This window comes from Schistocerca americana, chromosome 4 (assembly GCF_021461395.2).
Source record: "Schistocerca americana isolate TAMUIC-IGC-003095 chromosome 4, iqSchAmer2.1, whole genome shotgun sequence".
Taxonomy (NCBI): domain Eukaryota; kingdom Metazoa; phylum Arthropoda; class Insecta; order Orthoptera; family Acrididae; genus Schistocerca; species Schistocerca americana.
The window spans coordinates 471,608,891-471,633,914 of NC_060122.1; the positions used below are offsets into that span (position 1 = coordinate 471,608,891).

The window sequence follows — 25,024 nt, forward strand, 5'->3', positions numbered from 1 at the left end:
CACAATCAGGACTGCATACGACCGAGGCACACAGGGCCAACACCCGGCATCATGGTGTGGGGAGCGATCTCCTACACTGGCCGTACACCACTGGTGATCGTCGAGGGGACACTGAATAGTGCACGGTACATCCAAACCGTCATCGAACCCATCGTTCTACCATTCCTAGACCGGCAAGGGAACTTGCTGTTCCAACAGGACAATGCTCGTCCGCATGTATCCCGTGCCACCCAACGTGCTCTAGAAGGTGTAAGTCAACTACCCTGGCCAGCAAGATCTCCGGATCTGTCCCCCATTGAGCATGTTTGGGACTGGATGAAGCGTCGTCTCACGCGGTCTGCACGTCCAGCACGAACGCTGGTCCAACTGAGGCGCCAGGTGGAAATGGCATGGCAAGCCGTTCCACAGGACTACATCCAGCATCTCTACGATCGTCTCCATGGGAGAATAGCAGCCTGAATTGCTGCGAAAGGTGGATATACACTGTACTAGTGCCGACATTGTGCATGCTCTGTTGCCTGTGTCTATGTGCCTGTGGTTCTGTCAGTGTGATCATGTGATGTATCTGACCCCAGGAATGTGTCAATAAAGTTTCCCCTTCCTGGGACAATGAATTCACGGTGTTCTTATTTCAATTTCCAGGAGTGTATGTAATGTTACGGGTATACAAAGCGCACAATGAACTTCAAAATCGATTTTCTCAAAAACCAAGGCCCATCGCTAAAAAACCGGATAGCCAGGTACTCAGGGTAAGTGCCTCTACAACATATTTGAAGTGCATGAAAATCCGTGATTTACAGTATGGAGGGTCCCCTTGTCAGTTCGAAGCAGGACTCGTCACTGAAGACAATTCCACTCCAGTCAGTGATATTCCAGACCGAATGTGCCCGACACCACTGCACACGGGCTTGTTGGTGTACAGAGGTCGACGGTATTCGGCGCAAGGGGCGGCGTGAGTTCAGATCCCTTAAATATGTTGACTGATGTACAATCATTATTCGGACCCACTCTACCATTTTATAGACCGGATTGTAGAACTACAGCGCCATAACAAGAACATCGTCATGTTGTGAGTAAAGGGGCACTGAAGTATTAGGGGGAACGAAATAGTTGGCGCCTTCTCTACGCGAGCTGTCCACAGGCCTTACACAGACCCTCTCCAAGATGTGCGGCGACAGGTCAGAGCATTGTGGAACAAGAAGTAGCGTTTCTCGTACCAACATTATACAGCTGTACTACTAAGCATTCGTGCACCACCGTGCATAAATTTATCTCGTATTGAACATCGATTGCGCCAGCTGGTACGTGAATGCAGCTACTGGTTCTTCTTCTTCCTCCTCAGTTGTTGGTATAATCAGCATATAAACTTGAGTATGTCAAGGCTTATCAGTTTAGTGATTGTTTACAGTAATCTGTGTTTGCTAGTTATTATTCCAAACGCATATTCTATCACTTATCGTGTTTTAGAAAGACGCCTGTTGAAAGCAGTTTGTTTTGGTACGAATTGTGACACTGGGAATGATGTTATCAGGTAAGCCTTCAGTTCAGTTACCTCGCAACTGACTTCTTGCCGGCATTGTATCGGATGTTACTCGGCTGCGGTGGCCGAGCTTCATCGGTCGGCCATAGTCGTACGACCATACGGACAATCTGTTAGTCGGACGACTACGGCCCTAGTGGACGTCCAGACGCAAGGCGGGCAACAAGAACTTTTGACGACGATGCCCAACGTGAACATATCAAACTGCAACTCGCACGTGAACTGTTAGGTTGTTACATCGAGCCACGCCCTCACGTCTCGAGATGTTTCAGACTTCCGTGTGTCACCATTACGTCAAAAGACAAGGGTCATACACCTGTAGCGGGCGCACATGAGCGAGAGGAGAAATCGGCGCCGACGGTGGAGCAGGCAGGGAGGCGGGATGGGATGCGAGCCGCGGGTTCGGCGACCGCGTCAAGTGGGACGCCGACTGTGTTGTGTGCCCTTCGCCAGACCGCCTCGCTCGCGCGCGCCACCTGCCCACTGCACACACGGTGAAAGCCGAATTCCTCCTGCTCTTCCTCTTCCCATACTGCTCAACTGCCCGTGAGCGCACAGCTGTTGATTGCAGAGAAACCTTAGACACATAAACTTGTTCTGCCTGCGAGTCCTACGTCGGGAGAAAAGTACCAATTGGTATGGTCTTAAGTTAATGATCCATATAGTTTTCTTTCCTTTCTCCTTGGCTGCCGTTCTTACCAGTGGCAGCTCGGGAGTATACATTCTGGGTATTCACAGATTTTTAGCTTCAGATAAATTTGAAATTGATATGGTATCCACTATATACAGTAGAGTCTCGATTATCCGATCTTCGGCTATCCGACCTTTTGTGTCATCCGACCCTTTCACCACGCCGGCCTTGCGCCAGCCGACGACAGGTCAGTGACCAGCGTGTTGTTTGTTGATACTCAATTCATTGTCGCCGTCTACTACTCCTCACTCCTCAGTACTAACTTAGATCTGTAGTGGAGTGGACGTGTTGCACTTTGTTTATAGTATTGTAAATATGTAGAGCAACTGGAGGAAACATCGTCTATCGAGGTTTTACTTCTTAAGAGACTACGTGATTTAGAGGAAAAAAAAAAAAAGGCAAACAGCAGGCAAACAAAAGACAATTACGAACTTCTTCACACAGTAAATATCTATTCAATCTTAATTATTTTCAGCCATAATGGCTATGTTTGTGAACCGTGACTGTGTGGGAAAACTATTTATTTCAAGTTTCTGCTACCAGTCACTTTTTATTTTATGCTTAATCTAACATAATGCAACGCGTTTCGAACATGTTTTGTTTATCTTGAAGCGTTTGTACATACATCGGGAAATGTTACTTAAAAATAAACAGTCTTAAACTAGATTAATCTAGAACACTTTGTTTTTTACTGTAGCTGCTGGTGTGGCATTTGGGGGGAAGGAGGGGGGTAGTGTATGCCAGGTTGATGATTGTGCTGTGATACGCAATCATCCAGCCGAATGGCTGCTCGAAACGTCAACCGCGCCACAGATACCATAGATACAGACCGGTGGGACAGTATTATGCTATGTGGGAGAGGAGTGGGGGCCATCCAACTGTATTTCCATGGGACCTATAATACGGATCGAAGAGCTGTGGAATTATTACCGACGACATGTATCCCTTCACGCTCGATGTCCTTTCCCACGGTGACGGTATCTTCCAGCACGATAACTATCTATGTTCCAAGTCCAGAATCGTGCTACAGTGGTTTGAGAACTATACAGTGAACTCACGTTTATATCTTGACCACCAAACTCGCCTAACCTGAACCAAATCGATCACATCTGGGACGCTATCGAGCGCTAGCTCACTGTTCACAAAGCACCTGTCTGTAATTTATCGGAATTATGTGCGCTGTGCGTAGACAACTGGTGCCACATACCTCCGGAAACCTACCGAGGAGGTATGGAATCCCTGCCGGGCAGAATCTCCACTGTACGGCGTTTCAAAGGTGCACAAACACGCTATTTAAGCAGGAGACTTATAATGTTCTGGGTCATCGGCGTACCTTCAAATCATTTTTTGTAGCGCTGCATGGGAATTAACAACATATAAAAGAGCATTGTAAACCATATTTTCTTAATGTGGTGATTGTGAGCAGTTATTAATCGATTTTTCACTCAGAATCATGCATTTGTTACTGTAGATTTTGAATTCACGCCAGTCCACGAGCGGGAGGTCAGCAGGCTTTATAGTGAGTATATGTTCGTCGCTGACACACTTCGAAGTCACAACGGACGCAAGTAACAGAAGTAGTGAAAACCGTTCCAAAAGTCTCTGTTTTTCGTGATGATCAATACCGTAAGAAAATTTGTTACGGTATTGATCATCACGAAAAACAGAAACGCTTCATACTATTGTGAAATGTTATAAAAAAAAGGTGAAAAGGACGTTTCGAATACCATGGTCGAAGGTCAAGTTTTTCTCAGCACACATTACTTTTTGTGTATTGCTCCAGTTTTCGTCTTACGGTAATCTTAGAATCTGAACCTCCTTTTCAGGTCATTAAAGAATTTTTACAATATTTATACTTATAGTTTTCCACCCTATATTTTTACAACTAGTTTGTGATTAATACATTTTATATGGGACTATAACCTATCTGTTATATTTTTCTTCCTTCTGATCAGTTGTAAGGTTCACTTTCTGCACTTGGTTCATGGTTGCAATTGTTCCAGATTCAACTTATGTTCATGCCTCCATATCCACTCTTCTATTTTCTCTGACACACTGGACGTATAAAAAGTATTCCATATTTTGATAGCGTGTACTATAGACCAAAACAAGAAGAAAAGTTGTAGTAAACATGGGCTCCAAACTGCGTATATTAAGAGCTATGAGCACTTGTTTATTTTTATATCAGTGAAACATTTCTCGTCTACTGCAAGCTCTTTGTTTTCCGTATTTAGAGAGGTGATAGCATGGAACAAACAAGAAAAAAAATGTCGTCGAGTAAGCATTTCCCCTAAAGCTTAAAAGCTATGAGCATTTGTTCATCTTTAGTACTGTTAGATACATCTCTTCCACTGAACAAGTGCACGTAGTTCTTAAGGTATGCATTTTAGAGCCCATATTGACTGTACATTTTGTCTTGTTTTGGTCCATACTAGCACCTCTCAGAATATGGAATACTTTTCTTTAATACCCTGTAATATAAATATTTTGCAGAAGCAAGCTTTTTCTACGAAACACCTTGTTATCTCGATCTTCATAAACTTGCGTGTTTACTAAGTGACACGGCTAATTTATTAAACAAAGTCAATGCAGCTTGTAATTTCCAAACAATGACAGACCTGTTGCTGAACTGGCCTCTGGAACATTTTTGACGAAATCCAGATGGCTTCAGTTTTTGGTGTAACGATTAGACATCTACACAAGTTTTGGATGTCTATATGACATTCCGCAACACTAAGTGCCTTCAATTTGGCTATAACAGTTTAGAATAGATACATATTTGTAGTTGTCATATGGGCGTTCACTTTTATGACTAAAATGTCTAACATAACTTTCTTTTTTGTTCTACATTTGTTGTGACATTCAGTTAATAAAAATGCCTAAACACAAAATACGTTACTTTTTACATGCATCTATGTCAAGAATAATGTAAATGACATGACATTGGAAACATTTGTTTTTGATTGGTTTTCTATCCAGAGGACAAGAGGAACAAACCGATCTGTAGGAAATAAAATACGAGGATGGTGACGTTATTGTTGTGGCGGAAGATTTAGCGGGTATGATATTCACGGCATGAAATCACACAGAATGAAGCTAACATAAATCCTTTTCTTTTTCCTTTGTGTATCGTCATGTCAGCGTGCTCTCACTCTGAGAGAACGTCAAGCAACAGAGATTCAATGCGTGCACCTAGCATGACCGCACAAATGACATAGCTGGCATTCAGATCTTGCAATCAGACGAGCATAATTTCACGCTTGGCACGAGATGCAGATGATAGGATGCGACGACAAACAGCGAAGTTGTGACTCAGCTCCTTCCGCTTGTTGGTGAGTAGTTGACTGGGAATCGACGTCAGTCATCCGACACGCCTGCGCAAACGAATGAGCAGCGCGGAAAATTGCGGCCAGAAGCGTTAGCCATGCGGCACGTACACGAAGAGTGCTGACTCACGATGGAGGCGCCACGGATGCACTGTAACACACACACACACACACACGCACACGCACACGCACACGCACACACACACAGAGAGAGAGAGAGAGAGAGAGAGAGAGAGAGAGAGAGAGTTTTCTTGACAACTGACAACATGTAGTACGGGAAGTGCTTAATGGTGATATCAGATTAAGGCAACGGAGATTCAGTTCGGAATGGAATCTGTAGGTGTTTTGTATCCGTTCCTTACTCTGGGATGCTATTACAAGAGTTACTGTCCTGACCGTGCATTGAAGTCTCCACTGAGTTTCTTTGTGTAGTGCAGAGATACTTTGGGGAAAGTTGAATAGTTCAGCGTTTATCCGACCTGTTTCTGTATAAGCTTGATACGATCGTTTCATAGCCAATATCATCTCCAGAAAAATGTAAGATAATATAACATTAAATTAGAAATATCGCGCTATTAGCCATCCCCAAAAATAAGCAGGTGTTTGCATACACCTTCATACACTTGCTTATTTTTAACGCTCGTTATTAAGACGATAGTTCTAACATTTTGAAGCAGGGTAGAGAAATAAAATTCCTTTTTTGTATCTAGTTGCAGATTTTTTCAACAAATACGGTCACTCTTAATGAAAACAGATGAAACACTAAATAACGTAAAATGCAAAGCTTGCAAATCGGTCTGAAGTAGCATCTGAACTCCGACAAAGGTTGGTACTGTACTGATCTTTCAGTGAGTGGATCGGAAGATTTGTGAATTAAAAAACGAAACAAAAATCGACCTCCAAGTACTTCTGGACATCAGTATGTCGCACAATGGTGTTAGTTTTCTGCATGGGCACTAGTCTGGATGCATTTATTATCTAATAACGATGATGAGCCACATCGAGTCGATGGTTGATTATAGTGAGAACTACAGGTCACCAAATTAAAACTTTATCCATAAATGTTTTCGGCATTTTGTGACAGCAGTGGAAATCGAAAACGGTGGCCATTTTCCAGCTTTATCCGTAACGAGCAGATCTCCTGTTCATTAACTAGCTTAATTGTTTCGTGCTTATAATCTGTTAGGTTTTTAGGCAGTTTGGGAACAGAAATTGTAAACTGTGTGGAGATAATAAGAAACAGAATATCTATGGCCGAAAAAGATTTTGAAAATGTCAAAGTTTTGTTAATAGCGTGGTGAATTCCTATAGGAATATGAAGGATGTTCACCAAATGTCTTGTCCGGAGTAAGGACCATGCTACAAACGTTCATCTAGTACTGCAACAGCATTTCTTTCTCAGACGCAGTGGTTAGGAACTGTTGGAGGGGGGGGGGGGATGGTGGCAGATATCCTCGTCCGAACCGTTTCACAGGTTGTTTTGCAATTCGAGAATACCGTATATAAAGTTTCAACGCAGCCTAACTCCGACTCATCTGTTTTGATACTCCTCTGGTTTAGTATTGGATAGAGTTTCTTTACACATTCATTCATGCTCTAATTGAAAGACGAGCTGTTTGGGATCCCACTGAAATGGAAATGGCACAAGGCTTTCCCAATTGGGAATGTTAGAGAGAATTTCCAAAGCATCTGGTAATATACGTCCTAGTGTGTGTAAAAGTGCGAAGTCGAAATACTATCACATGCCTAAGCAATGTGATACGATTTTTATTTATTTATTTTTTTTTTAAATTTCCCATCCCATGACTATGTGGTGAAAACGATCAGTTTCCAGTTCAACCGACTATAGAGCTAGGTTCTTTATAATTAGGTACTAGGCTGACTGATAGCGAGGCGTTGGGATTGTCGATGGAAATAATTTTGGACTTCCAGTCACAGCATTTGCCTTACAGGCAAGATAAATGACCCGAGAACGTTAGTGGGAAATGGAATTATATTTAATTTCTGTAAGGCACGGGAACGACTTTTCCTCTCACGGAATGTTTTCGGGTGCTAGTTACCGTGCAGGTACCACAGACAGCTAGCTCTGCGGCACCATGCGACTAGAATCCTCAATTGGTCTTTTAATCTACTGCTGAATACATTACGTTCTATGAATACATGAATTGTTTAGCTGTTAACGCATAACATCAGGCACGAGCAACAGTTGATGAAATTATAAAATTACTGGATTCAGGAATTTCTTGTAGGTAGAAGTAACACGTCGCTCTTAACAGAACAAAATCGACAGTTGTAGAGGTAGTTTCAGGGATACCTCGAAGAAGTGTACCGGGGGTGGTGGCGCAGTGGTCAACACACTGGACTCGCCTTGAAACCCGCGTCTAGCCATCCTGATTTAGGTTTTCCGTGATTTCCGTAAATCACTTTAAGCAAATTCCGGGATGGTTCCTTTGAAAGGACATGACCGATTTCCTTCTCCATACTTTCCTAATCCGGTGGGAGCGATGACCTAGCTGTTTGGTACCCTCTCCCAAATCAACAAACCAATCGAAGAAGTGTGGTAGGCCCGTTACCGTTTAGAATATTTATAAATGATCTAGTGGACAATGTCGGAAGCTCCATGATGCTGATCACAAATGTTGCACCGAGCGGGGTGGCGCAGTGGTTAGACACTGGACTCGCATTCGGGAGGACGACGGTTCAATCCCGCGTCCGGCCATCCTGATTTAGGTTTTCCGTGATTTCCCTAAATCACTCCAGGCAAATGCCGGGATGGTTCCTCTGAAAGGGCACGGCCGACTTCCTTCCCAATCCTTCCCTAATCCGATGAGACCGATGACCACGCTGTCTGGTCTCATTCCCCAAACCAACCAACCAACCAACAAATGTTGCAGTTTTCTGTAAGAAGGTAGCAACGCCAGAAGGCTGTCGACGAATTGCAGGAAAACCTGCAGAGTATCGATGACAGTTGCAGCGGCTGACAGTTGGCTCTGAACGTAAATAAATGTAACGTAATGCGCGTAAATAAGTGAAGAAGCGCAAAACTGCCCTATCACACTATTGACGACAAATCACTGCAAACAGTAACTACCGTAAAATACCTAGAAGTAACCTAACCAAAAATGGTTCAAATGGCTCTGAGCACTATGCGACTTAACAGCTGTGGTCATCAGTCCCCTAGAACTTAGAACTACTTAAACCTAACTAACCTAAGGACATCACACACATCCATGCCCGAGGCAGGATTCGAACCTGCGACCGTAGCAGTCCCGCAGGTCCGGACTGCGCGCCTAGAACCGCGAGTAACCTAACCATTCGGAGCAACAAGGTGGGATGACCGCAAAAAAAAAAAAAACACATTAAAGGAAGAAACAGACTCAATGCTGAGATTCATTGGAAAAATCTTAAGGAAATGTTATTGTCCACGAAAGAAGTGATATAAAACACTCGTTCGACCGATTCATTAGCACCGCTCATCAGTCTGGTTGTACGCCCCGATAGCTGAGTGGTCAGCGCGGCGGTCTTTCACGCCAAGGAGCCCGGCTTCGATTCCCGGCTGGGTCGGAGATTTTCTCCGCTCAGGGACTGGATGTCGTGTTGTCCTCATTATCATTTCATCATCATCAGTGGAAGGCAACGGGAAATCACCACTGGAATCACTTCCCTAGACGCTCATGCGGTGGACCTCTCTAACGAGGTTTCCCCCATGACAAGACCTGCCGTAGGGCAGAACATAGTTTTTTCAGTCTGGTTAGCTTACCGAGTAGAGGAGAACGTTGTACCTTTGTACACTTTTCGCCTCTAGCTAGCCCTGTAATAGAAGTTCAATATGTTTTCTTATTCTATTTTTAAATGCTGAAATTAATTTTCTTATGTGCTGAAGCATTTTTTCTGAAATTACAAACATTACTCCGGAAAATTAAGGTACTTCCAACTGTGGCAAGATGTTCCAAGGCACAAATCGGTGATGTATCTAGGAACAAATATTCAGCTGAAATTTAAAAGCCTCACCATCGAGAAAAATTGTCGACAGTGTATTGAATTGTCTATGTGTTACATTATCATTGTGCTACACACCAATAATCAGAAAGCTAAATCAAATTAAGCAGATGTATGAACAAAAACCAGTTACGAGTTACATATATTTTGAAGTAGAAACTATTGGAAACTAACACAAATTTCAGTTTTCAAGACAGGTAAAAATGTTGAGTCATTAAAGGAACTCAGTTCATTTGAAAGTCTCTCACGTTTCTTGGTAAAATACCTTCTGTTTCAAGGGTCAAGATGGTGCACGACCAACGAAGTATGGCTTGGTCATCCACACGTTACGCAAATCGTTTTAAAAACATATAGCACTTTACTCACAGTAAAATTATGTATCTAAAGAGTTAACAATGTATTCGAAATACCTTTAATATATTATACAGCACTTTAATGTATAGAACGTGAGATATTTGCAAATTTCGCACAAAACACAACCTCATACCTAACAATGCCAGAAAAAGTAGGAAATCGTGGAAACTCTCTAGCGCGCATTCCTTCATATGATTTTAAAATCAATCACTAGACTGAAGTACTAACAAGAAACGTCGCGTATTGCTAGGTACAGTATCCTCTTGGTACTACACTCTCCCCAAGTGCTAACAAGAGAGAGAGAGAGAGAGAGAGAGAGATCCAATGAAGAGAGGCATGTTTCGTCACAGGAGCATTTAGTCGATGAGAGAGCGTTATGGAGATGCAGAACAAACTTGAGTGATAGTCACTACAGTAGAGACGTTGTGTATCACGAACAGGGCTGCTGTCGATTTTCTGAAAGCGTAAGTGCAAAGAAAAGTCGGGCAACATATTATTTCTTGCCGGATATGTTTCACGAAATGATAAAGGCTAGAAAATTGACACATTTTTTCGCGAATGGAACAAAGCAGGGGGAAGATGATTGTGCTGATCTCTGCCACACACCGTAAGGTGGCTTGTGGAATGTAATGTAGATGTGGCTTGCTTCGTGAGTCGCGGGACTGATATTTCACATTCACAATATAGCGCTTCGTCAGTCCAAAAGAAACCACTTTGTGTCGCTACTGGAGCGCTATACATCTCGCAATAGCTGGCAGCCCACAAATCCATAACAGTGCCGTACGAACGTGTGTATAAGATCGAGAGAAGTGTAAGACTTCGTGCAACTTAACTAAAATGTTCTTGTTGAAGTACCACGAGCTGTCGATCAAGTACTCCTTGCTGATGGATGGGCTGCTGATACGCCCTTATATACTTTAACTGCTGGCTGCAACGTCACTAGCGCTCGCGGTATCTGCATATGTGGGTATACGTTGACTCCGCATTCGATGCGCCGCTTCAATCTCGTGGTCGCTAGATCTCACGCCGCGCTGAACTGCAAACCGTTGTCTCTACTGAGGGTATGGTAAGTAAGTTTTATTTCAATGGCTTCTTTGATTATACTGTCGCAGAAGCAGTTAGTGCGAGTCACGACAGAGTCTTCGTCAAATGTGATACATTTGCCAATTTCTAGAGCATGCTCAGCTGAAGCAGATTTTTCAAGGTAGCGTAGACCATGAAACCTCTTGTGCTTCTTCTTGCGTTGTCCTACAGCGCGCACTGTTTGTCTGCAGTAAGTCTGCCTACATTCGCGGAGTATTTTGTAAACCCAAAATATCCTAAGACCTGGCGCATCGAATACGGGGTCGCACATATGGTGACACTGGGGGGGGGGGGGGGGCAGTGACGTCACAGCCGGCAGTAACGAGGCCCGCGGAAAAGACAGGCCGCGGCGCGTACGCCACGAAGGTATGCCTGAACTCGCTCGCTCGCTCAACTCAGCTCAGCTCAGCTGACAAAATGCGTTTCTAAACCTGTTACCTCGAAGCTGGGCTTGCACATACCAACGAGAATCGCATCTTCTACTGGGATGTGTTATTGTGAAGCCTTACTGTTAAGAGTAGTACAACAAAATTTAATTTAATATCAATACTCGATACAAGTGGTATAACGGCTTGTTTATAGCATTTTGTCTGTTCTGCTCAACAGTCATTATTTCATACAAGAAGTGGTGCCTTATGCAGCTGATAATCATTCTGGCATGATTTTAATTTTATTGTAGCCCCCCAGTACAGCCGTAACAAATTATAAGTAGGCCTATGGACTTCCAGTCGATGTAGGACTAATAACAATAAGACTCCATAATAGCGGATTCCAGTAGAAGATGCAATTCTCGTTTGTACATACACACCTAGTTACGAGTTAACAGGTGTGTAAACGTAATTTGTCTGCTGAGTTGAGCGAACGAGCGAGCTCAGACGTACCTCCGTGACGAATGCGCCGCGGCCTGCCTTTCGGGTAGGCCTTGCGGCAGTTAGAGGATATTAGAGCGAACCCAGAAGCCCACCAGCAGTCATTTCACTCGACAATGCCCAAGTAATAGGTCGAAAGCTCGTGGCATTTCAACCACCTGACACACTCATTTTTTTGTTTATTGTATTCGCTGGCAGCAGCGTAATACGCCGCTCTGCAGTCTACAGATAAAGTTAAAAAACATGATGAGACAATACGAAATTCAGCCTTCAGCTGCAAGGTAATTTTTTTTTGTTTACCTATGTAAAATTTGTTCTGAAGATGATACCATTATTGGCATCGAAACCTAGGTAAACTAAAAAAGTTACCTTGAAACTGAAGGCTGCATTTCTTAGTGACTGAACAATTTATGGTTGCTGAAGCGCTGCATTATGTTAGAGATTTGTAAATAATGAGGAGACATAACAATAAAAAGAGGTGATAAAGCGGTGACTGCTTAAAACTGGTACATGGCGAAAAAGTTGTGATGAAAAGATAAAAGACAAAGAGGTCAATGATGCTGATTAAAAACACTTAGAAAATAGACAGGCACAATTAAAAAACTCAGCGACAGTGTGGTTTCCGTTCGCAGCACTTGAAAAAGGGGACACACAACACTGAACACTCACGGAAAAACTGCACTAGTGATTGCGAAGGCATATGGGTATTGGGGGGGGGGGGGTGTAGGGGGGAGGACACGAAGCGATGAGTGGGGGAAAGGGGGGAGCCGATTGAGGGAGAGGGCACAGAAAAAAAGCGGGGGGAGCAGGGTGGACGCGAGAAAGGTGGAGAGGGAGAGAGGGCATCATCTGGGAGGGGGAGTTGATGGATGCCACCTTGGGAAAGGAGATGGTGTAGAGGTGGAGGGTAGGGGGTACACAACTGTGAAGGCGCGGCAGGGGTTGGGGAGGAGAAGAGCAACGAGGGGATGAGGGGGATCAAGTCGGCGGAAGGTGTACAGGACCCGGGCATGTTCGAGGAAAAGGAACAGATGGGGGAAAGTAATCAGGTCATAGAGGATCCGCGTTTGGGGGCGGGAGGCATATATGGAAGGCGAGGCGGAGTGCATGGTGCTCGAGGATATGGAGGGACGTAAATAATTTGGGTGGTGTGGGACTGGCAACAGAGGATGGGACGGATTAAGGATTTGTAGGTGTGGAGGATGGTAGAGGGCCGGCCGGTGGAGCCGAGCGATTCTAGGCGCTTCAGTCTGGAACGGCGCGACCGTTACGGTCGCAGGTTCGAATCCTGTCTCGGGCATGGATGTGTGTGATGTCCTTAGGTCAGTTAGGTTTAAGTAGTTCTAAGTTCTAGGGGATTGATGAGCTCAGATGTTAAGTCCCATAGTGTTCAGAGCCATTTGAACCTTTTTTTTTTTTTTTTTTTTTTTAATGGTAGAGGGGTTCAACCCCCATGTCCGGCAACACACTCCGAAGCTCGAAACCATTTAAATATTCGTTTTTCCCGCACGCTCTTCAAGAGCAGAGCGGTAGAAAAGTATCTTAAAGGTGATTCGATGAATAGTGTGCCGTGCACTTAATTGTGAATTACAGGGTAATGACGAAGATGTAGATGTATTCAATGTTGCTGCCGTGAAACTCTGTACTCTTATACTGATATTAGCTAACGTGTGGCACAGCTGCACGCGCGATGCGCGAGCAGATATTTTAGAACCAATAGCAGTGAATGAGGCGCAGCCCAGCTGGAGGCGATGTTAGCGGTGGCCCCGTGCCCCGCTGGCCGGCTAGGCGATACCTGCAGGCGCTGATCCTAACGGAGCCGCAGCGCCAGTGTAGCGCGGGACTCATCACCTCGTCACAGTCCCGTCTGGAGGCTACACTATGTGCCCAGAAGTCTTTGCACTGGTCCCTGTCGACTCGGGGTAAAACTTAAATCGAAGGTCCCCAGAAGCACCCCAGAACGCGCTTAATATTAAATCTCGTACGCATCCGAGAATATGTACACTATCTGATCAAAAGTATCCCGACACCTATTACTGGACATTAATACGGCTGTGCCTTTATGGTGGCTTGAACTCTCCTGGGGACACTTTCAGTGAGGTGTCTGTAAGTCTATGGAGAAATAACCATTCTTCATCAAGAACCGAAACCAGAGTAGGTAGTGAAGTTGGACGCTGAGGTCTTGAAGGAAGTCGACTTTCTAACTTTTCCCAAAGGTGTTCCATTGGATTCATGTCGGGTCTGTGGACAGGCCAGTCTATCCCAGGAATGGTATTGTCCACTAACCATTACCTCATAGATGCTGCTTTATGAGAGTGTGCATTGTCATGCAGATACAATAGCCATCGATTCTGAACTGTATGTAGTACACAATATTGTAGAACGTGATCACTTTCTTCGAGATTCAGCGTTTCCTTAAGCGCAATAAGAGGACCACACCCTAACTGCCGGCCGGGATGGCCGAGCGGTTCTAGGCGCTACAGTCTGGAACCGCGCGACCACTACTGTCGCAGGTTCGAATCCTGCCTCGGGCATGGATGTGTGTGATGTCCTTAGGTTAGTTAGGTTTAAGTAGTTCTAAGTTCTAGGGGACTGATGACCTAAGATGTTAAGTCCCATAGTGCTCAGAGCCGTTTTGAACACCCTAACTATGAAAAACACCACCACACTAACATCACCTCTCCCTTCTTCACTACTGGCACTACGAAGATGACATATGACGGCTAAAGTTATCCATGAATTCGCCAAACGAATACGCTTCCATCGGACTGCCATGGCGTACAACGTGAATCTGTCACTCCAAATCACTCTTCTCCAGTCATCCACTGTCCAATGGCGCCGCTCTTTACAGCACCTCAAGCGTCGCTTAACAGTACAGAATTATGAGGTGCTTATGAGCAGCTGCTCGCCCTTGTAGTCGTTGTGCGAGCTCGACTTCTGGTAGCGCTTTGGCACTCACGAGTGATTCCTTCCGCTGAGTTAATAAGATTTTTTAACAAGCAAACTCCGCAAAGCTCGACGGTCTCTGTCCAATAGTACACCTGGTTCAGTTGCTATTAGTTTAGCTGTGGTTGTCCCTTCGCGCTTCGCGTTTCCACTTCAGTCACATTACCAACTGTTGAATTGGGGAGCTTTAGAAGGATTGAAATGTCGCTGATAGATTTGTTACTCAGATGACATCCAATTATTGATCCACGTTTGAAGTTATTGAGCTCTACTGGCCTGTTGTTACTGCTTCTCTACTGAAAACACAGAACTCCCCGCTTCCTTTTATTCTGGTGGGTTTCCCCCATATGACAGGGAGAGATGAGTTCCAGATTAATTAGAGGTGTACGGATACTTTTGATCAGACACGGTTGATAAATGCAATAGGCAACATTGTCCCAGAACAAAACTAAATACTTTCAGCTGCCGAGAAATCTTCCAGGTTGTATGGCCGTGGCCCATGGAACTCTTCAATCCCTGACGCTTCGTCCAAAGCTACGTTGGACATCTTCGGAGGTGCTCCTGGTTGTGCTGAGTCTTGCCGACTGACGAGTCTGACGTCGAAGAACGGCATAAATACCGTGGAAAGTGGGCGTGGTCTGGATTTCACGTGATAGTAGAGATAAACCTTGTCAAGGATAAAATACAACTATGGATCATGTACGTCAAAGATGAAAACTTCTCATCGATTCTGTAGCGCCACTGTCCATGTATCGCTGAGTTTCTTCGCTTCTTCTTTTCTATTAAAATTATCCCCATGTTTATATATTTCGATGGTTTCTCTATATAGCCGTGGATAATAGTTCGTCTTAGTACATAAATTTTCTGAAATTGAAGTTTTATGTACTAAGACGAACTATTATCCACGGCTATATAGAGAAAAAGCCGTGAAACTCAGCGATATATGGACAGTGGTGCTACAGAATCGATGAGAAGTTTTCATCTTTGACGTACTATGATCGATAGTTATATTTTATCCTTCACAAGGTTTATCTCTGCTATCACGTGAAATCCAGACCACGCCCACTTTCCACGGTATCTAGGCCGTTCTTCGACGTGCGACTCGTTAGTCGGCAAGACTCAGCACCTCCGAAGGTGTCTAACGTAGCTTTGGACCAAACGTCAGGGATAGAAGAGTTCCATGGACCACGGCCATACAACTCGGAAGAATTCTCGGCAGCCGAAACATCCGGTCGTGAAAGCCTTCATTGTATGAATACTTCCAATCCTCACGTTCCGACCAACGCGTTTGGAAACTTTCCTTAGGTTGTAAGGTAAATTCTGGAACTAGTAATCGTCTGCCACTCATTTACAATTGAGAAAACCTCAACCTCCTTGCTAAATCGCATGGCATTCGGCTGAATAGAGCCAGAATTCTGTAATGAGTCGGATTTCAAGCACTACGTACAGAATGAAAATAAGTTGTACAGTGATTTCTGTGTTCACAGTGGATGTCATAAATACCTCCTCGCTACACCAGTTATCGGATCCTCTCTAATTCTTGTTTTCTCTTCGACTGCTCTTCAGCTATTTACCTGTATATCTGGAATTTAAACTTGATCTACGAACTGGTTTTGCTTGGAACGTTCCCAGACCAGGTTTCACTTTAGCCTATGACTGCTGTGTAGAGCTACTCGTACCATAGTTTATGTCTGTATCTCCTCCTCCGAAGCTTCTACACTGCAGTTGCAATGAACTGGCGTCAGGAGCAAACACAAAACTTATACTTCCTCGCCAATGCTCTCAACACAATAAAGCCTTTCACGACCAGTTGTCTTAGTTGCTGGTAAATGTTCATGGTTGTACGGTCGTGGTCCCTTGAACCTTTTTTTTCGTAACGCCTCGTCGGACATCTTCAGAAATGTTCCTGGTTCCGTTGAGTGTTGCCGACTCAACAGAACCAGGAGTACCTCCGAAGATGTCCAACGTTGCTCTAGACGAAACGTTACTAACAAAAAATTTTCACTGTTACAGCCATACAACCCGGAAAAATCCATCAGCGCCTAGTGACCTTGGCTTAGATGTCAGTGTTGTGTCCCACTCACATTCGGAGGATGGTCATTCCCCGTCTACGACCATTCAGATTTATGTTTTCCGTGATCTCCCCAAATAACTCTCCTTTTAGCGGGCACGGCCGTTTTTCTTCCTCATCCTCTCCTGACCCGAGCATATGCGCCGTCTCTAATGACCTCGTCGTTCCTTCCCTTTGTGGTCGACGGATATTGAATTCTGTGCTAATCTTCAGAAACAGCGTAATTCTACATACGTGGACTTTAAATTGTATTCTGTAAAATCCCCTTTAAACGAGCAACTCTCTTCCAGTATCCAGTGTGACCAGGAAGTGTGACCGTTTAGCTTTTGACATCTGTAACATGTAGACAAGACGACGCATCTGCTGGAGAGATCCACAGCAATTTTGACATCATTTCACAAGGACGTGCACAATATATGCCGCGGACGATGGGCCAGTGTGACAAAAATTTTACATGCAGCTCATGGTGTACAGTAAGATGTATTTTAACAAATTTCTTATCTCAATGGACTGCTCGTAGCAAGTCATTCTACTGCAGTACCCCTGACGTATTATTTCTGTACTGAAATTCGCTCGTCACGATTGGTCGGTTTTGTTTAGATATTGTCCCCAAAAGTCCATGTGTTCCGGGCGCTATCAGCTGTGAAATTGCGGTTATGAGAGAACGTTCTCCTTACAAAAAGTTTTAATACAGTAACAGTAAGAAGGAACTCGCTATGCTTATTAACGACAAAATTCGCAATTGATATTTTTGTTAAACGTGTACGGTAAATTCTCCAATCTGCTGACAACTGAAATATACGGAAAGTGTCGTTCAGATATCACAAAAGATCATCATTTATTGCCGGCCGAAGTGGCCGTGCGGTTAAAGGCGCTGCAGTCTGGAACCGCAAGACCACTACGGTCGCAGGTTCGAATCCTGCCTCGGGCATGGATGTTTGTGATGTCCTTAGGTTAGTTAGGTTTAATTAGTTCTAAGTTCTAGGGGACTAATGACCTCAGCAGTTGAGTCCCATAGTGCTCAGAGCCATTTGAGCCATCATCATTTATTTGCTCGAAAAATTAAAGAGAGACATACACACAAAATACTGTTTGGAAGTCAGTACATAGCACCTGTGTACTGTATCCACGGTGTCTTGTTTTCTTTTAGCACCAATTAATATCTGAAAATATGTTTCTCCACAAATAGAGCGGACTTTTTCTCTGTTGAGTGAGTTTTTAGCAAAACGTTTTATCTACTTATTTAACCAGGAATTTCGCCAAACAGCCGCGCACATTGAGAAGTTATCTTATTTTTATTTCTGTTACAGTTTCGGCAATTCAATATGCCATCTTCAGGTCCTACATGTACCTCTCAAAAGTTATCGATATTGGCATATTGGGGCCATCTGTTTCTGGATGTCGTGAATTCTCAAGTCAAGGGGGCCATCTGTTTCTGGATGTCGTGAATTCTCAAGTCAAGTCATCGAAGAAAGCACGTCATTGAGAAACAGATGGCCCCAGTATGCCAATATCGATAATGTTTCAGACGTACATATGGGGCCTGAAGATGGCATATGAATTGCAGAAACTGGTGGCGAATATATAATAAAATAACTTCTCAATATTCACAGCTGTTGGATGAGATTTTTGTTAAATATTTGACTAGCCGCTGTGCCACGACCACAATGGATCACCGGAGACTTTATCTACTTACGTTTTTTATCTATATACAGTATAGCCTATCTCATTGTCCAAATATTGTAAAGACTCGATAGTTTTTCTTTCAGATATTTGGTCTCCCTTAAGTGACAACACTCTTAGTAAAAATATGAAATCCTTGTGCAAACTTTGCAAGTTTTACAAAATCAAAATAAACAATAAAATGATAGTTAAGAAGACACAGAATACATTACATACACGCGCAGTCTCCAGCATATTTAGGGTTTTATAACTCGATATCCGGTACAAACAACTGATCACTGATATCACTAACCAAGTAGTGACGTGGTTGGCGGCTGATTTAACCCAAAAACGTGACGCGCACCTAACAGAACATATTTTGACAAGAAACTCGTTCATGTGAGACGGGCTTAAGAAACTGATATCATCCCCTAGTAACACTTCCTCCTTTATCCCTAACTCCTAATGCTGATCCTTGTAGAGGAAATGGTTGTGATCTCCATCAATGACGCGGAACGGCCCGCTATTTGGCATAGGATTCGTCGACCTAGAAAAACCGTTCGACAATGTAAAATAGTGCAATAAGTTCAAAAGTCTCAGATAAATGGGACAAGGCTGTAAAGAAGGATGTGTAATAAACAATATGTACAAGAACCCAGACAGAGAAGTAATAATGGAAGGCCAAGAATGAAGCGTTCGGATTAGAACTGCTGTAAAACAGGAATATTTTCCATCGCCCCTACAGTTCAATCTATACACGGAAATAAAAGATAGGTTCAGGAATGGGATTAAAATTCGGGCGAAAGCGTATCAATGGTAAGATTCTCTGGTGACATTGCTATTCCCATCAAAGCGAGGAAGGATTCCACTGACTGGAATGAAGTCCATTGAACACAAAGTATGGATTGAGAGTAAATGGAACAACAGCGAAAGTAATGAGGAGCAACAGAAATTAGACTAGCGAGAAACGTATGATCAAAATTGGGGATGACAAAGTGGAAGTGAAGGAATTCGTATATCTTTGGAGCAAAATAGTGGATCACAGATGAAGCAAGAAGGGCATAAAAATCAGAATAACGCAGGGAAAGAGAGTTTTCCTGGCAAAAAAGTCTACTATTATCGAAAATCAGCTTTAATTTGAGGAATTCTCGAATGTACGTCTGGAGCACAGCATTGTATGGAAGTGAGTATGGACTGTTGGAAAAATGGGAAAGAAAAGAGTAAGATTGTTTCAGATGTGGCACTATAGAAGAGGCTGAAAATTAGATGTACTGACAAGATAAAGAATCGGGAGCTTCTCGACAGAAGCGACGAAGAAAAGTACATGTGGAAAACACTTGCAAGAAATACTTCGCAAACCATCTTATGGTGTGTGGCGGAGGGTACTTTGTGTACCACTGTCACTTCTCCCTTTTGGTTCATGGGAAGAACGATTGCTGGTAAGCTTCCGTGTGAGCTCGAATGTCACAAATTTTACATTTTCGGAGGAAGCAAACACATTGGTTGGCTCCTCTAAGAACGTACGCTTTAAGAATTTTTGAACAGTAAACCACAGAGTGATGCAGAACGCCTCTCTTGCACCGTCTGCCACAGGACCTGGGCATCTTGAAGGAGCTGTAGAGGGCAAAAATTCCAGAGGAAGACAGAAATTGGAATACATGTAATAAATGCAGGTTGATCAAAAAGTCAGTATAAATTTGAAAAGTTAATAAACCACGGAATAATGTAGATAGAGAGGTAAAAATTGACACACATGCATGGAATGACATGGGGTTTTATTAGAAAAAAAACAACAAAGTTCACAAAATGTCCGACAGATGGCGCTGGACAACAAAACTGCTACCGTGACGGGTGAGAGGTACGCTGATTATGTTACAGAATCGCATCATCGCCAGCCTGGCTGAAGAACACCTGCTGGAGCGTACGATGTTTATGCAGGATGGCGCTCCACCCCATATTGCTAGACGCGTGAAAGATATCTTGCGAGCGTTGTTTGGTGATGATCGTGTGCTCAGCCCCCACTTTCGTCATGCTTGGCCTCCCAGGTCCCCAGACCTCAGTCCGTGCGATTATTGGCTTTGGGGTTACCTGAAGTCGCAAGTGTATCGTGATCGACCGGCAACTCTAGGGATGCTGAAAGACAACATCCGACGCCAATGCCTCACCATAACTCCGGACATCCTTTACAGCGCTGTTCACAACATTATTCCTCGACTACAGCTATTGTGGAGGAATGATGGTGGACATATTGAGCATTTCCTGTAAAGAACATCATCTTTGCTTTGTCTTACTTTGTTATGCTAATTATTGCTATTCTGATCAGATGAAGCGCCATCTGTCGGACATTTTTTGAACATTTGTATTTTATTTTTTTTGGTTTTAATAAAACCCCATGTCATTCCAAGCATGTGTGTCAATTTGTACCTCTCTATCTGCATTATTCCGTGATTTATTCAGTTTTCAAATTTATACTGACCTTTTGATCACCCGGTAAGTGAGGATGTTGAGTACAAGTGATACTCTGAAATGAAAAGTTTGATACAGGAGAGGAATACTTGGCCGACTGTATAAAATGAGTCAGAATACCGGTGGGAAAGAGAGAGAGAGAGAGAGAGGGTGATTTCCATGTGGCTAGTCTCATAATTAAAAAAAAAAAAAAAAGCCTGGCGCAAGCAGTTTATCGGTCCGCAGTGGACGTGTGACCCCACGCCGACAGGACTTGAGCCACGCTTGGCAGCGGTGCAGAGCGGCCCACGCGGCTTGGAGGGCCACCAGAGGTGCAGGCGAGCCACGCACCGGCCACGCGCCGGTCAAGGACGCAGTCTCACTGCGCTGCCGCTGCTGTCTCCGAGGCCCAGAGGGACCACCTCCCGCCGTGACTTACTCCGCGAGCTCAGCTGCCTCCGTATTTGGACACATCCTGTCCAGCCAGTCTGGCTACCAATGTCTACCTCCTCCAGTCGCTGTTCCCAGGGGAGCTTCGCCTTTCTTGCGCACAGTCTCGTGAAATGATGCTTATCTTCGACGTTTCACAAGCGTTTTAATGTAACGTTTTATCGTGTAGATTTTCACTGGTAAGATAATCGAATTCAGTTCGCAAGCTGCGTGTTTTTTGTCCCTAAAAGTGCAGATAATTTTCGCGGTACTCAAATGAAGTTTAATTTAAATAGTTCAAATGGCTCTGAGCACTGACTTAACAGCTGAGGCCGTCAGTCCCCCAGAACTTTGAACTATTTAAACCTACCTAGGCCGGTATTACACTATCAAATTTCATTGTCAAATATCTTTGTCAAAAATCTTTGTCAAAGATATTTGATGGTGTAATAGGTAACTTTGTCAAATGTCGTCCAATATTTGATCAAATCTAGGGCTTCGCTGTAGATTTGATCAAAGAAGTCGCTTGTCCTCTGTTCACTGCAATGTGACATGTTAACACATGGAGCGCTAGCATCGCTGCAGCGTTCTGTCGTCTGTAGTGTTTTTATAAACATTGCCGGTAAATACAATTGGTGTGTGCCGACAACTACAAAATCAATAGAGATGTATGAAGCTGATGAGGCGCTTTACAACGTGAGGCACCCTGAATACAAAAATAGATTAAGAAGATTGGAGACCTGACCTAACCTAACCTAACCTAACCTAACCTAACCTAACCCTCTCCTGTAGCAAGGAATCGGAGTGTTACAGTGAGCCTGTCTTCTGCAGATGTAGCAGTTCTTAAGTGAATATTGTGTTTTGTGATATGAGGATACACTTCACTGAGCACATACAGAAATGTATACTCATCCATTCTTAAGTAATTGATGTACGACTTGACATCCTCCACTATAACCTCACGTAACAAGTTTTGTTGAATGCTTTCATCGTGTCGTCGAAATACCCACGGCTTCACCCAGGTATGTTTCCTTTTTTCCCCCGCTTCTCTTCCGCTTGTGCACACAGTGCAATTGTGGCACATGCAACTGCTGCAGTTAATAACAAGTTGTTGTTGTCAGCCATCTTGAACTTTGACGAAAAATATGATGACAGTGTAATACCCTCTCTAGCGCTACGTCAAACATCTTTGCCAAATATATTTGACGGAATATTTGATCATATCTTTGATCAAATCTTTGACAAAGAAATTTGATAGTGTAATCCCGGCCTAACCTAAGGACATCACACACATCCATGCCCGAGGAAGGATTCGAACCTGCGACCGTAGCAGTTGCGCGGTTCTGGACTGAAGCGCCTGGAACCGCTCGGCCTCACCGGCCGGCGTTTAATTTAAATAAATATTTTTTTAAGCTATGTAGAAAAAGAGGGAGTAGAAGTGTATTTTTGTTTTTTCAATTCTCATTCCGCAAAAAAAATGATAATATTATGTTGTGAAGAAAGAAAAAAATGGTAATATTACGTTGAAAGGAAAGAAACGCTCTGCGACAGAAAGTATGGCCATGTTTTTCCGCGCCGCTTGCCACCGTTTGTAATTTGTGACTGGCTGAAATCGACTCACAGTTCAGTTTGAAACACGTTCTCTACCTTAGCTATGCGTCAGGTACCTGAGCGCGCTACTTTAATATAGAAAAATAGCTAAATACACTGAAGCGACGTATAATCAGCAACGAGATAGGCCCAGAAGAGCCCACTATGGCCCACCTTGGCCTTATTTTCCTTACACAGAGCTTTAAACGATAGGCAAGGTGAATGCCATCTAATGTGAGTAAAGAGAACTTGAAAGAAAATCGACTGACATTCAGCGCGAGAGCCATCTATCAGCAAATAACATAAACTTGGAAATAGTCAAGCGAGGGTTAAATGTAAGGCGGGAGGCGTGAAATTATAATTAGCAAAATATGTTCTTTGCTTTACCTACTCAACAATAGGATTATAACGTTTTCTGTTGTCTTTTAGAACAGGAGATGTTCTGGTTTTTCCTGAATTGATAAACATATGATAACATTCATACACAAATGATTTCGTGAAAAATGAAGTGTGAAAATGAAGATGTGATGCAAAAACCCTGTTTACCATAGTAAGTAAATAGCGGAATGTATGGTAATTTATTGGATCCTAGAATAGATTGTAAGTTTTTTGAAATACCTCTACCTTATCAGTATCCAGATTGTAGCCTGCTACGTTTTTTAAATAACTTACGATTGTTATGGAAGAAATAATTTACGGAGTTTGCTGTTTATCTAAGTAATTAAACTAAAACTAAAAAACTAAACTCCTCCCGAACAGGCCATGAAGGCCCAACGGTACTGACCGGCCGCCGTGTCATCCTCAGCCCATAGGCGTCACTGGATGCGGACACGGAGGTACATGTGGTCAGCACACCGCTCTCCCAGTTGTCCTTCAGTTTACGAGACCGGAGTCGCTACTTCTCAGTCAAGTAGCTCCTCAGTTTGCCTCACAAGGGCTGAGTGCAGCCCGCTTGCCAACAGCGCTCGGCAGAGCGGATGGTCACCCATCCAAGTGCTAGCCCAGCCCGACAGCGATTAACTACAGTGATCTGACGGGAACCGGTGTTACCACTGCGGCAAGGCCGTTGGCTATGTAAGTAATAAATACCTTAAAAGGACTACACATAGCACTACACGTGGGCCAATTACAATTTTTTTTTCTTCTTCAAAGAGAGGGGTACTTGGATGTCTATTCTCCAAGTACGTTACAATCAAAATACATTTCATAACAGTTGAATGCAAGTGTGACTTGTATTGTGGTATTGCCGATTTATCAGTGGTAATTATGGCCTCCCAGCGTATATTGCGAAACATGCAATTACATTTTTCAAAAGTTGCTTACGCATTTGTTCTGCAATCTGCCACCATTGTAGTTTTGAAATCAAAACAGTCTTTCTCGTGAAATCTTGGTCTTAACTTCACTGAACATTACATTACCTACAGTAAACTAGCTTTTACTTTCGGATACAGGTGCTTTGCCCGCTATCCTGGTTACCGATTGTTCAAATATTTTACTGTATACAGTAATCTGTTTCGCTTGGCGGACGAAGTCCGATACACCCGGATTTCATGGCGCTTTTGTACTGTTTGTAAACCGTAGACGGGTCTTCCACTACTTCGAAAATTATAGCACAATATCTCTCCACACAAACTTTTTTTTCCTTGAGATGCTTCCTTGACTTCATTTTTAAACAAGGCTGATGAGACAAAACGTTACAACCAAGTGCTTTACAGCATACCGGTCCACGGTTGGAACTCAATGCAGTAGCGGAAAGAACGTTTTCTTCCCTATAGGGATACCCATTTGAGTTTGCAGCGCATTTACGTAACACACGCCTGTCGATCACGCCAAACTCCAACAAATCTAGCAACATGCCTTTGAATTGCTTCTTTTCATCCGACCTGACGAGGATCCTAAACAATCGAGCAGCACTCAAGAATGGGTCGTACAAATGTTCTTGTACACCGTTTCCTTTGTACGAGGGGCGTTCAGTAAGTAATGCAGCACTTTTTTTTTTGGGCGGCTTCGGTTGGAAAA

At 43.6% G+C, this 25,024-nt stretch overlaps 1 protein-coding gene and 1 pseudogene across 1 annotated transcript in view; both read right to left on the reverse strand.

The window, feature by feature from the left end:
* The window catches only part of LOC124612385 (centlein-like), a 569,059-nt gene that overhangs the window by 125,562 nt on the left and 418,473 nt on the right, over positions 1-25,024 (reverse strand). The gene's annotated exons all lie outside the window — the stretch shown is intronic.
* On the reverse strand, positions 23,959-24,076 carry LOC124614486 (annotated as a pseudogene).